The 12861-nt window shown below is 32.0% G+C and overlaps 2 long non-coding RNA genes and 1 pseudogene across 5 annotated transcripts in view; 1 reads left to right on the forward strand and 2 right to left on the reverse strand.

Moving 5' to 3' along the window:
* The window catches only part of LOC128169662 (hemicentin-2-like), a 307406-nt pseudogene that overhangs the window by 112794 nt on the left and 181751 nt on the right, over positions 1-12861 (forward strand).
* The window catches only part of LOC128169657 (uncharacterized), a 78034-nt gene that overhangs the window by 38983 nt on the left and 26190 nt on the right, over positions 1-12861 (reverse strand). The window lies entirely within an intron of this gene.
* Positions 1290-11178, reverse strand: LOC128169654 (uncharacterized). 3 transcript variants are annotated; one of them, XR_008241566.1, is made up of 7 exons: positions 10751-11178; positions 8742-8846; positions 7579-7666; positions 6862-6981; positions 5396-5653; positions 3887-3950; positions 1290-2909 (listed from the first exon to the last, which is right to left on the reverse strand). It is a non-coding gene; the product is annotated as an uncharacterized LOC128169654 (long non-coding RNA). The 3 variants fall into 3 exon arrangements; XR_008241567.1 differs by lacking the exon at positions 10751-11178 and having other exon boundaries at positions 5391-5653; positions 8742-10741; XR_008241565.1 differs by lacking the exon at positions 10751-11178 and having other exon boundaries at positions 8742-10739.

Below are 12861 nucleotides of genomic sequence, written 5' to 3' on the forward strand. Positions count from 1 at the left end.
CGTATAAGTCTTACACTTCTCCATGCTTTCCTGGGTATTGTTCTTATAATAACCCAATAAGTAAACAGTAAGTAAAACACTCACTGTTTTTGGGGGTAAATACCTATACTAGTATCCATTACCCATTAAGTCAGAGACTTGTCCATGCTTTTTTGGGTTTATTCCTTATAACATTTACCCAATAAAGCATGGAAAAGTCAGTGGCTTACTGGGTAATACAGAAATGTGCAATTTTAGCCAACAAAGTAATTCAGGGAAACATCTGAGTTAAAGTACTGTCTTTGCAACATGTATGCAATGCCGCATATACGGTAATTTTTGCAATGATCTACATGTAAATTTCGCGACCACTTTTATATCTTAATTTTTTGAATTCACAGAAATAATATCCCGTATTCTTTTCTTTTAGAAATTTTTCAAAACGCAAGAAATGACTGACGCAAATTAAAAATATTACATATCTCTCCCATTTTTGCAAATTTGTGACACGTAAAAAAAACCCTTTATGCGGTATTTTAACTTGCAGTTATGTATGCTTTTCCTTCGAGTAATTTTTGTGAGTTGATTTTAATCAACTCTCCTATGCACTTACTATGGCAAACGGGAATTGAAACAGAGTTTGTACCTATGCACACATCATCACTGCTGACAAGAATTTGTACTTGGAAATAATTAATAATTTTGTTGTAATGTATTCAGAACCATTGTTTTTCACAGAAACTTATTTATAAATACCTTGAAAATAGTCAGATTTTAAATGGTACGAACAATTTAGATATTTTTTGTAGTCGTATGTATTCCTTCGCCAAAGTTCAATATTGCTGGGATGCAATTTTGAAGATATATTTCAATTACTGATACATAATGCTTGGCAGAGTTTGATGGCGTTAAATCTATTCTTAAATATTACACATTATTCACGTGGGGTTTTCCGTCTATAGCTCAGAAAAGCCGATAATTCATAGTAGAAAAATTGTTTTAATACAGCTATGAAACTACATATTATACATACCATACAAAATTACACATCGTTGATTTTAAGATAAACAATAATCAATAAAATTAACTCCCGTCATTACTTCAGTACTTTGATTTAAAAAATTTAACACACTCAAGTTTTTGATAACTTCATCTTTAAATGCATCGACTATACTATGAAATCATTAAAATTCGTGGATTGCTTAAATTTTACAAGTTTGCGAGGACGTTATTTATAACCCTTAATTATTTATCCATGGAGGACGTTAATTTGTGGATAAGAGGCACCCATAAATTCAACGAAAATTGAGCATCATTAATATTTTATTAAGGAAAGTGAAAAACAACAACTTAAAGGAACTTTAAACAACAATTTATGATCATAAACTCAAAATTAATCAATTTACATAACTGTCATAAACTTTGAAAATCTCAACATTATCAACAATTTCAACAATTATCATCAAATATGAAATATTCACAAATGCATATGCATGTACACAAATTTATCAAATCTTGCAGAAAGATTGTCAGACATCTTACATGTATGGTTAAGAAGATCAAACAGACCATTCCATAAACCTTAAAACTGGCATAATATTCAGCTCGCATACAAAAATGCAGAGAAAGTTTAAATATTCAACAGTTATTGGCTGACTCATAAAAATACACATCCAAAAATATTCAAAAAATGTTCATATCCACATACTGGTACATTTCGGGTTTTTTTTTAAAACAGTGACAAAGATTTTTGTATGTGTGGAATTACAATTCACATACTGTAACTCATCATAAACTTTGAAAATCTTAACATGATCAACAATTTCAATACAATATTTACTGGTATTACAATGCATATGTGTGATGTTCTTTTCTATGAGCACACACATATATTATTAACAATTTCATCAAAGTTATATGTACACTAAGACATAACTCAATCAAAAGTGCAAATCTTAGCTAATTTATTACTTTTTAACTCTTTTAAGGTCATTCCATATTTTTTCTTTATGGTCTCCCATATATCCTTTTCCACAATATTCTTCTGCACTTTTAGTTACATTCTATAAGTCTTGGGCACATTTTCATTCATGGGAGTGTATTTGATGTGCAACAGTCTGAAAAATATTCCCTTACTTCCTTTTCCTCTTGTTTGACCATTTTACTCTTGTTGCTATATATAATATATAATATAAAAATATCGAATGTTTTTCCTGTATCAACATTCTGTATTGAAGAAAATTGTAAATGTTTATCTTCATAACCACCCTCTAAGGTCATGACCTACACAATGAACAAGAATATTTATTGTTTAGGGGTGAAGATCCCATTTGTTTTTAAGGAGATATTTGGTCATCATTTCAAGTTTATGGGGGTTTAGATTGTACAATTAATCTGCAAAATTAAGATATCCCTATCTTCAAAACTGTTGGGAGGAGTTACTTGCACAAAAGATGTACCCTATAAGCAAATGACTAGTTCAAAAGTGGGTATTTTTTGCAAAAATTTATAAAGTTAAAATCCTAGCAAAAATGCATATCTCGATTATATATACAATTGATCTGCAAAACAAAAAACCTTAATATCTTGAAAACTGTATGAGTTGTCCAGACAAATTAAGGGGGTACCCTTTTGGCAACCGCCCGTCATTTCACCACTTCAATTACCAGGTTTTTCTGATGGTAAAACCCATTAAACGCTTTCTAACACTAGCTGTGTATTTTTCCTGCAATGCTCTCTACCTTCCTATCCACATGAAATGCCTGAGTATAGTCCACTGTTGCATTTTCCATAGGCGGTATTGTAAACATTCCGGTTCATAGCTCCGGCCCTATTTTTCGTTCAGCAACGAGGGACCTCTTGAATGAAAGCTCATCAAATTGCCTCTTTCCTGTTAAAATTTTATGGTGTGAAGTCTGTACTGAAAAACTCTAAAAATGAAAGTAAAAGTAGGGAATTTCACAGTTTTGGACAGGGTGTACATCAAACAATTTCAATTCTTTCCTTCAAATGATAATTTAATCATGACACTTGCTTTTAAAATTGCAAATCCTTTTTTCTAACATGTGTCAAGCATTCTGATTTCAAATGTCCCAATAAATGTATATACACTCTGCAATTTAGCAATTTTTTTGCTTAAAGAGGTTCACTCCTTAGGTTTTGGGTAGCCATTTTGGGTCATCTCTAGTCTGAAAATTCTGCATCACATATTAATTCTAGTAGTATATTCATATTTTCAGGTTTTCAAGAAGGAAACTCACTAGTTTAAGAGTACCGGGTACTGTTACTTTAGCTTCCTAATTTTCAGCGCAGACCAAACTTCTAGATAGTTTGTGTATTACGATAAATTCATAATGTTCTAAAAAACATATTTAAACAATATTTTGATATTCCTATCGGTATATTTTGGCATATTTAGCTTATATTTCATAGAAGTTAAGAAAAAATTAACTCCAATTTTGGCCTAATATTAGCTTATTCCATGCTTTATCTCAAATTTTTTAGATGTGACCCCTACTTGTTTTACTTTTAAATGAGACATTAAATGTATGTCTATTTGTATGCAATTCCGCGCAAAGTTTTGGAAAGATGACAATTTACTATAACTTTTTAATTTGCGTTATAATTTGATTACTCCAAAATTTTGTAACATCTGTTGTTGTGTTCATTATGTACTGGCCTTTGAAGCCACAGTAAAGCAAGAATTTTTAAACTTTGACTTAGATTTTACTAAAAGAATAAAAATACCCACTAAGTCTGTGAAATATGTATAATCAATATAAAGTTTCCCAGTAAATATCTGCATGTCAAATACTGAATATATAGTTTTTACAGGTTCCTTCTTTCAAACTTGGACAAGTGTAATTACCCGGTACACATCATTGTTACAAAAATAAATTTTACTTACATCTAGTGGGTCTCATTGTTGTGTTTTAATCTTTGATGAAGTTCCAATTCAATATACAAGGTATCTAAAATGAAATGTTTTGAATTTAATTCTACATGTATCAAACACTATCCCCAACATTTGTATTTTCATGTCACAATCAGCCATTTATTTAATACTCAGAGAGAGAGAGAGAGAGAGAGAGAGAGAGAGAGAGAGAGAGAGAGAGAGAGAACAGCTAGACAACAAACAACTACTGTAACATCTCCGACACATTTGTACAACCTAAAGACCAAAACCAACACTCCCCCCCCCCTTCAAACATTCAATATCAACCCCCACCCCCAAAAATTAATCTATTGTTTTAAAAGTATGAATAGATAAATACAGGTAATTATCTAAATAAAATGATTACAGATAATTTCATTCAATATTTTGATTATGAGGCCTAACAAAAAAATAGGTTTGTTTCCGCTTTCAGGCTAAAAAAAATAGGGGCGGTAGGTCGGCTTCTTTTTTTTTTGTTCTTTTTTTCCCCCTCCATCTGTTCAATTGTGCATATTAAACCATTTATCTATTAAACTGGGTAAGATAAAAAAAACAACCCAAGTATTTGTTGTCATTGTTTAAATGATCTGATGAACTTTTTCCACGGCTGGTGGGAACATTTCTCGACCTCAACTGGCACGACATGTGCTGCCATTTTTAAATAACAAACCTCTACACAACACTGATGACATCTAAATAAGTTCTATAAGCATTTTTTTGACTTAAATTCAGAGGAAACAATAAATTTTTAAATCGGATTAAAACGAAATTTTAACAATAAACAGATAAAACGGAAATTTACGAAAAAACTCGAAATTTTTTTTTGGGTCGGTGGGTTTAAGTATGGGTCGGTCGGGAAAGCAGAAACAAACCTTTTTTTTTTGTTAGGCCTGATTAACAGGATAGGTTTTATGGATTTAGTACTAAGCAACATGGTAGGCTTTCACATATTAAAGTGTGCATACGTACATCTACAGTCATGTCACATACATGGCAGATTTGTTTACACAAATTTAATGCACATCTATAATCATAAACATAGAATTGGAACCTACCAGGCATTAAATGCAACTCCCTTACAATGCAAACTAATATTACATGTAGATAGCTAGACACTGCTTAAATGAATTATTTTCCTTCACTAGAAACTTTCTACTTATCTACGTTCACTTTTACTCGCTTGAAATGATCGCACTAAAAACCAAATGCGATATTTTTTTATTTTTTTTAATATAAAAACTCAAAATAAATTACATTCAAGTCAAAATCAGAATTTCTTCAATTCATTAAATTGGTTTTCTGAAAATCCCAAAGGGGATGGGGGTGGGGGTGGGGGTTGTGATGGATTTTTTCTTATAGAATGAGTTATATAAATGATTGAACTTCTTGGAAATTTAGGTTGTTCACATAATTGAGAAGATGTACAACAGAGAAATGCATGTTTATCATAATAATTGTAAATAAACAAGGAATATACCTTACCAGCATGGAGTTCAATATTGGTATAGTCCACTTATGCATTTCCATAGGCGGTAATGTTAACATCAGGTTCATAGCTCCAAAGCCTTAATTTTCGTTCAGCAACGAGGGACCTCTTGAATGAAAGCTCATCAAATTGCCTCTTTCTTGATAAAATTTCGTAATGTGAAGTCAGATTCGTTTTCCGGCAAAATGTGTCTGTATTGAAAATGCAATGTAGTGAATTTCACAGTTGTAGGTCAGGTAGACTGCTTGCTATTTCTGCAATTGATAAAAAAATATATTGATTAAATATTGAAATCAAATTTAATTTCTATTTAAATAACATAGATGATATCCCGCACAAGCACTGGAATTTGTACATTAATATGATACAATGCTTCATGTACATGACCTTTATTTATTCATTACAAATTGTTTTATTTTATATCAAATCAGGGAGTGGATGTATACTGTAGTGCATCATATCTCTCTCTTTTCTAATTTTTTTTAGGTCAATTTTCACTTTAACTATTATCACTGTCCCAAATAAGAATTTTCAGATAATTCAACTTCCTTGTTTTATGCATACATCATCTATTTATACAGACAGAGAACTGTTAACACAATCTGTTCATGGTTCACAAATTAACGTACAAGCTTAGAGTACATGTACTACCGATAAAAAGTGGTATAAAAATGTATGTAATTTAAAACTAATTTATATACATACATAATTATTTATTTGCATATCTTGATTCAAAATTTTCAGATCCAAGGTAACTGCCCGATGATTAACCCTAATAATATATATCATAAATCAAATTCATAGGGCCTATCAAAAAAAAAATTGTTTGTTTCCGCTTTCATGCTGAAAAAAAGTAGGGTCGGGTCGGTCGGAATTTTTTTTTTATTATTTTCAAATATTTTTTTTTCCTTCAATATTGCAGTATCCATACATGTCGGTTAGATACTGACACTGCTGAATGGTATTAAATGAGAAATACTTTTCATATCATTCCTGACTATTAAGCTGGTCTTAAGAAAACACAAAAATGATATTATATATCACATACTTCCTCTGAAAACAATGAGAGCATTATTATAATCTATAACACATGGAAACATACAGCCATATTGAAACAAAACATTTGTGTTACACTGATTTGAGAAGAGTAACTGCTTCAAGCGTTTTTGTGACCAAAATTTTGAGTAATTTTTTTCAAAATTGGATAAAAATGACAATAAACAATTTTCCATCAAAAATCCGTTAAAAAAGTTTTGAGTCGGGGGGTAAAAGCAAGGGTCGGTCGGGAAAGCGGACACAAACAATTTTTTTTAGGCCTAGGATAAACCTTTGCCCTTCTGAAAGTTAACAAAAACTTGACTGAATGACATATTTTTGCCAGAAACCTTTCAGTTTACAAATAGCAGTTTTCTCTTATGATTATTTTTACACATAGGAACCCATACATATTTAATGCACATACCTTGCCCCTGGCCTCAACAAGGTCTTGCGTGTCCAAGGTTTCTTTTCCAGAGTTGAAAGGTTTGCATGCAGTAATTTTTCTATGCTGCTAACCTAAATTCTGTTCACAAAAACTTTCAATCTACAAATTAGAATTAATATTTATGTGTGTGTGTTTCATATGACCGCTAGCATTCTTTTATGATTGTGTACAGCTGACACTTCACAATGAATCAGAAAATTTGTCTTTATAATTTCTGAACTTTATTTATTTTACAACGATTGATAAGCAAGTTCTACAACTTATATTAATATCTCTCGTTGGCACGGATGTTAGCGCGAGGGGGTCATTGGTGTGGGAAGAAGCCGGAGTACCCGGAGAGAACCCACGTGTCCAAGCGGGCGACCGCCATACCCTATCACATACAACCACTGTCGATCACGGGTATCGAACTCGGGTCGCAGCGGTGACAAGCGAGTGCGTTGTCCACTACGCTACTTGGACACCAAAATTTGTCTTTGTCTCCAATAGAAATAATGCAATATAATAAGTTAACAAATTACAATAAAAGTCTTTTTTTTTTAAAGAATGTATTTAGGTATGTTTAGAAAATTATTATTTATATTATCCAAGGTTCAACTCTTTTTTCTACAGAATCAAAAAAAAAACTTAAATTGTTTGACAGGTACAAGATAATATAATTATATACATACATAATTATACAAGTGTTGTACATACTTTTAAACTGTGAATCTAGGCCTCGATCCACTTTTGCTCTTTGTCCAGATGTCAGTATAGCTCTGATCATCATCATCATCATGTGATTCTAAAACAACAAAGAAATATTTCAGATTTTTTATAAAGTTATAACACAGGCACTTGACCTTATATAATTTTCTTGTAATACAAAAATACTCTTATATTACACAATTAAGGTACACCTCGCCGCCATTTTGGATTTTTCTAGGACAGTCATACCTGCAGGAATTTCGGTGGAGATTCATTGATAAAGTTAATAAATTTGCAATACTCTCCATCTTCAAATGGTCGTTCGACATCTACATAAGCTTTAACTAATTCAACCAAATCAATGCATTTCATCTGTTAACAATGAAAATGACCCCTCATCCTGCATCTACTGCTTTTGATATGGGATGAATGGTTAAACAGAGGACAGAAGTTGACATTTTAATGTCATACTTAGGGTAATCCCTTCCAAATAAAGCAATGATACAGATACCAACAATTCAAGGCTTACTTATTTACTAGACCCCCAATATGTTCCGAAGAAAAAATGGCACACTATATATACAAAAGCCAAAATCTCATTGGTCAACACTTTATGATTAATCAATGAAAATCAATGAAACATAACATTACGGCAGGGAAATTGATGTCAATCATGGTATCACTGAATAAATCATAAAATCTCTCCCGAACCAGGATATATTAACCAATATAATTATAATTATTTAAGGCAGTTAATGTGAATTTAATAACAACAAAGAGGTTCATGCTGAAAGGAACGCTGATCCAGAACATGATATAAATGGTAGTCGGAACTCGGAAAGGTCTTAGTGACGGCACTTAGCCTGTCTCCTAGTATGGTCATTTAGAAATTGAGTTTAATTAAATGTATATGAAAGACTGCAAAACCAAGAGGATCAAAAATAGTTTTATGATTGAGTTTCAGGCTTAAAATCGGACTGAAGTGTTAGTTTTGAATAAATTAATCCAAGCTATTAGATGGCAGCGATGTGTACCTTGTGTATTTTTAGGTATAGGGTATATTTTTTTATTATGGAAAAGATATATTACATCATGGCCAGGTGCCTGTGAACATGAAACATGTACATACATTACACAAATGTTGTACATACATCGTGCATGTGTTGACTTACCATTAAAAAGTTTATCCAGGCTTGACTTCTACTTCCAGGTGCTAAATCAAATGGGTCATAATCACATGATTCTGCTTAAATCAAAAGGGTCATCATCACATGATTCTACAAAAAACAAAGAAAAAGTATATGTATATGACATAGTTAGCTTATTTGTTCATTTTGGGGTCCAAAGAGGTCCATACAACTTTCCTACTGCACCCAATATATACATGTACATATATAGCCATTAGGTTTCTAAAGATCCCAAACCAATGAATCTTATCACAGGTAAATATTGGTAGCTCGAACAAGAGATATCTCGAATACCCTGCTTATGTTGAAGTCTACCGCTGGTCCCGACCGTTTAATCTCTATAAAAATGTAATGATTTTAAAAACTCCTGATATCTCGAATATGGTACATATTTTCGATTACCCTTCTTATGTAAAAGTATATTGAAGGGCTAAAACGCTAATTTTACCTGATTTATCTAAAAGTGGAGTCATTTTTTTTTAACAGCTGAACATAATTGCATGGTATCATTACTTCACACGTTCACACGGCAATATTTACACCTTTCAAAATTATTGTTACCTCAATCATGCGAGACATAGTTTTTTAAGATGGCAGCTTGTGTGTTTTGGGCATGTAAGGTGGTGTGGGGCACATCTTTTTTCAAAAGCTTTTTTGGGGTTCAATATTGTAAAATTTGAAAATTCTAAACCGGTGAAAGTATTCTAATTATAATTAATAAATGTACTTGAATCCACAGTAATATCGACAGATGTCCCATCCCATACCACCTTAATACATATCTATATAATTTAGATTAAACACAGCCATGATTATCGCAAATGTGTTTAATAAAACACACGTACTGTATACGGACATATTGAATACACAGCTTGTGAAGTGACTATGATTTATCATACATGTGAAATGTTTCCACTTTTCAATATAATTACTAGATATGAGGACTGATGAGCACAATAAATTAATATAAAATACATTAGCTTCACAAACACAATAAATACAAAAATATACTGTGTGTATTAGCTAGATAATAAAAATTATATGTGTTATTTGTTAAATTTCAAGCCGTATTTTTCATTTCATATGTGATACATTTCAGTAATTACATGGTAAGTGCTTCATCCCATTGCAAGTTGTAAACTGTCGAGTGACAAAAATTTTAAGTCATATTTAAAAGGAAACATTGATTTAATAATCAAAAAATTTAAGTCATATTTAAAACGAAACATTGATTTAATAATTTATATAAGAATGGAATTAATCAGAAAGCCACTTTAGATATCTTGAACCCCTGAATACTTGTATCTCGAAATTTTGTTGAAGTCACCTCAATTAAATTCAAGATACCAATGTTTACCTGTATTTTCAATCTATTACCATTTACAATTTTCCCGAAATGTTTCTATGTTAGACCCCAAGAAGTGGTTATATAGCTGATTTGGAACAGCTAAAGAAATTTAATCATTGAAACAATGTCAATTTTTAAGACAAAAAGTTAATTAAACAATTAATCACTATGAAAAAAGTATTTAAGGGACAATGTCACGATTTTTGTCATAATTTATTTTGCTGTTTTGAATGCACAAATAAGGCATTTAAAATGATTAATCGAAATAATTGTCAGTTGTTAAGTTTTATGCAAGATAGTTCACTGTGACACAATTTAAGGCTTTGTAATGTAAACAAGGGTTGTGCAATGATTTTGTTTACATACATTCATAAAGACCAGTTTTAAAACTGAAATCAATGTGTAAAACGATTGGAAATGAAAATTTATGCCAAAAACAAACTAGCAGATAGAAAAAATCTTCTTGATGGAAAGTTTTACAATAAAACTTCTTTATAACAAACACAAGAAGCATTGACAAACTTGTTGGGTACTTAGACTAATTCTTCCATATCAGTAGTGTTGTTTATGATTAAAGTAGATTTTGTCAATATATCTTTAAAAATATGAAAAGAAAAGAAATATATAAGACTTTAAAATAACTTACATTCTTATCCAGATAAGCAATAAGGCCTTGAATGAGTTTTCTCTAGTTCCAGGTGATATGTTCATCTAGCATCTGTTTCAGTAGCCATTGCTACTTTCTGATTGGATAATCTTATCACATGTAATAGTTGTTTGGAACTCTTCTGAATTCTTCATTGTTGATGATAAAACCAAAGGCATTCCGAAAGAATTTGATTTCAACAAACAGTAAAGTCCATTAGATGGACTAGATTTCATAGACAAATCTCAGACAAACATTTATTGGGTTTGTGTTATCCAATACCCAGTAAATGTCTCTGGAACACAATGAAAGCAATTGGATTATTGGGTATACCCAATAAATCAAAAGTACCCAATAAGTGTTCCAATGGCATAAATTGAACCCAATAAATATTCTCTCGTGAACACAGACGGACGGACAGACAGACGGACAGACGGACAGGGTGAAACCAATATACCCCCCTAAACTTCGTTTGCGGGGGTATAAAAAGCATCACTACAAGTTGTTAAATATCGCCATTCTACATGGGAAAGGTGGCGCGCTTTTCCTCATTCAGTTGGAAATCGTTTTATTCGTTTTATCAAGTGATAAAATACGAAATTTGTTCCTAGCTATAGGAAGACAGCCACTTACTCTCATTCTAATATAAAGATTTTATATTATATAAATAGTGCCTGTTTGGGAGGGTAACAGTTGAAATTGACACCCTGAGAAAACCATTGTCAACCGACGCGAAGCGGAGGTTGACAATGGTTTTCGAGGGGTGTCAATTTCAACTGTTATCCTCCCAAACAGGCACTATTTATTTTGTTATACTGAATGTCTTAATTTTTAAGAAAATTTTACTGCTTTTATATAGGAATAACGTGAATTCTACAGCGAACCGTACGCGCATAATTTTCACGCATGTAACAATTTTTAATGTTACCCGTTGCTAAGTGCGTTGCTAACGCTGAGGGTAATAGAAAGGATTATGAACTGCGTCTTAACCAATCAGATTTCAGTATTTAACATGAAAGTATAACAAATAAAATTATTACATTCTTTTACCTCCGATATTCAAGCAATTAACGTCACCGCTTTTAAATTGAAGAACGAACTGTTGTTATGCAAATTAACTCATCGGTTGACTGGTCCTCTGTCCCTATCATACATCAATCGGCAAACCTCGGTTGATTCCGCTACGTTCCATACAAACTGTCGAGTGCGCGAGACATCCGAGTAGTTCCGAGTAATCATACATTGCAGGCATTGCCAGTCTATCTCACCTGTGTATTAATCTTTGTTTTGTTCTTTAATTGATGTTACTGTTTTTTCAATGTGTAAAAGAGATATCTGTAGTAATGATTTGTTGATATTTTTAAAACGCGTACTGAATGTATGTTCCTGGTTGAAAATACGTAACAATCAGAACGGCATTATATATTCAATGGCGCATTGATACTTGAGTTCTATAACGCCGCTTGTATATAAGCCGAGAGAAGCGAGCTGACAGCAATGAGGCTACATCGCTGATAGCGATGCGCCTCAAAAACAAAATTATTTTTCTTACAAATTTCACTTTAGTTACATTTATAAAATATAGGTAATCATATACATTCAGTATTGCCAAAACACACAAAAAGTAACTTCACATTTAATTGATATTTAGACAACAAAATAGTTATATGCTTATTTAGCAACAAAATAGTAAAGAAATCGGATATTCAAACTATATTTTTCCATAGAGTGGGTCATCGTACCACTTTTTAAAATACAAATATTGATAGCACATGTAAACGTTTATCTTTTTCGACTTTCGAAAAAATGGTACGAAAACCCACTCTATGGTAAAAAGTAAGTTTTCTTCTTTTAATTTTTAAGATCGGTCTTAAAATAGCTAAGTCCAGTTGTTCGCGTAATACCGATAACAATACAATACACTATTTTGTAGCTTTTAAATAAGCAAATCGGTGGTGTAGTGGTAAGCGGGGAGTCTTTGAACAAATGTAATTATGTGAAAGCGGGTGTTCGAATCATACACGTGATCGATGGGTTTTTTTTCGGGGGGAAGGGGGAGGGGATATGTTTTGTTTACATCGTAAAAATTCGAACGTTTTTTTCCTTTTTAC

Source organism: Crassostrea angulata, unplaced genomic scaffold (genome assembly GCF_025612915.1).
Source record: "Crassostrea angulata isolate pt1a10 unplaced genomic scaffold, ASM2561291v2 HiC_scaffold_167, whole genome shotgun sequence".
Taxonomy (NCBI): domain Eukaryota; kingdom Metazoa; phylum Mollusca; class Bivalvia; order Ostreida; family Ostreidae; genus Magallana; species Magallana angulata.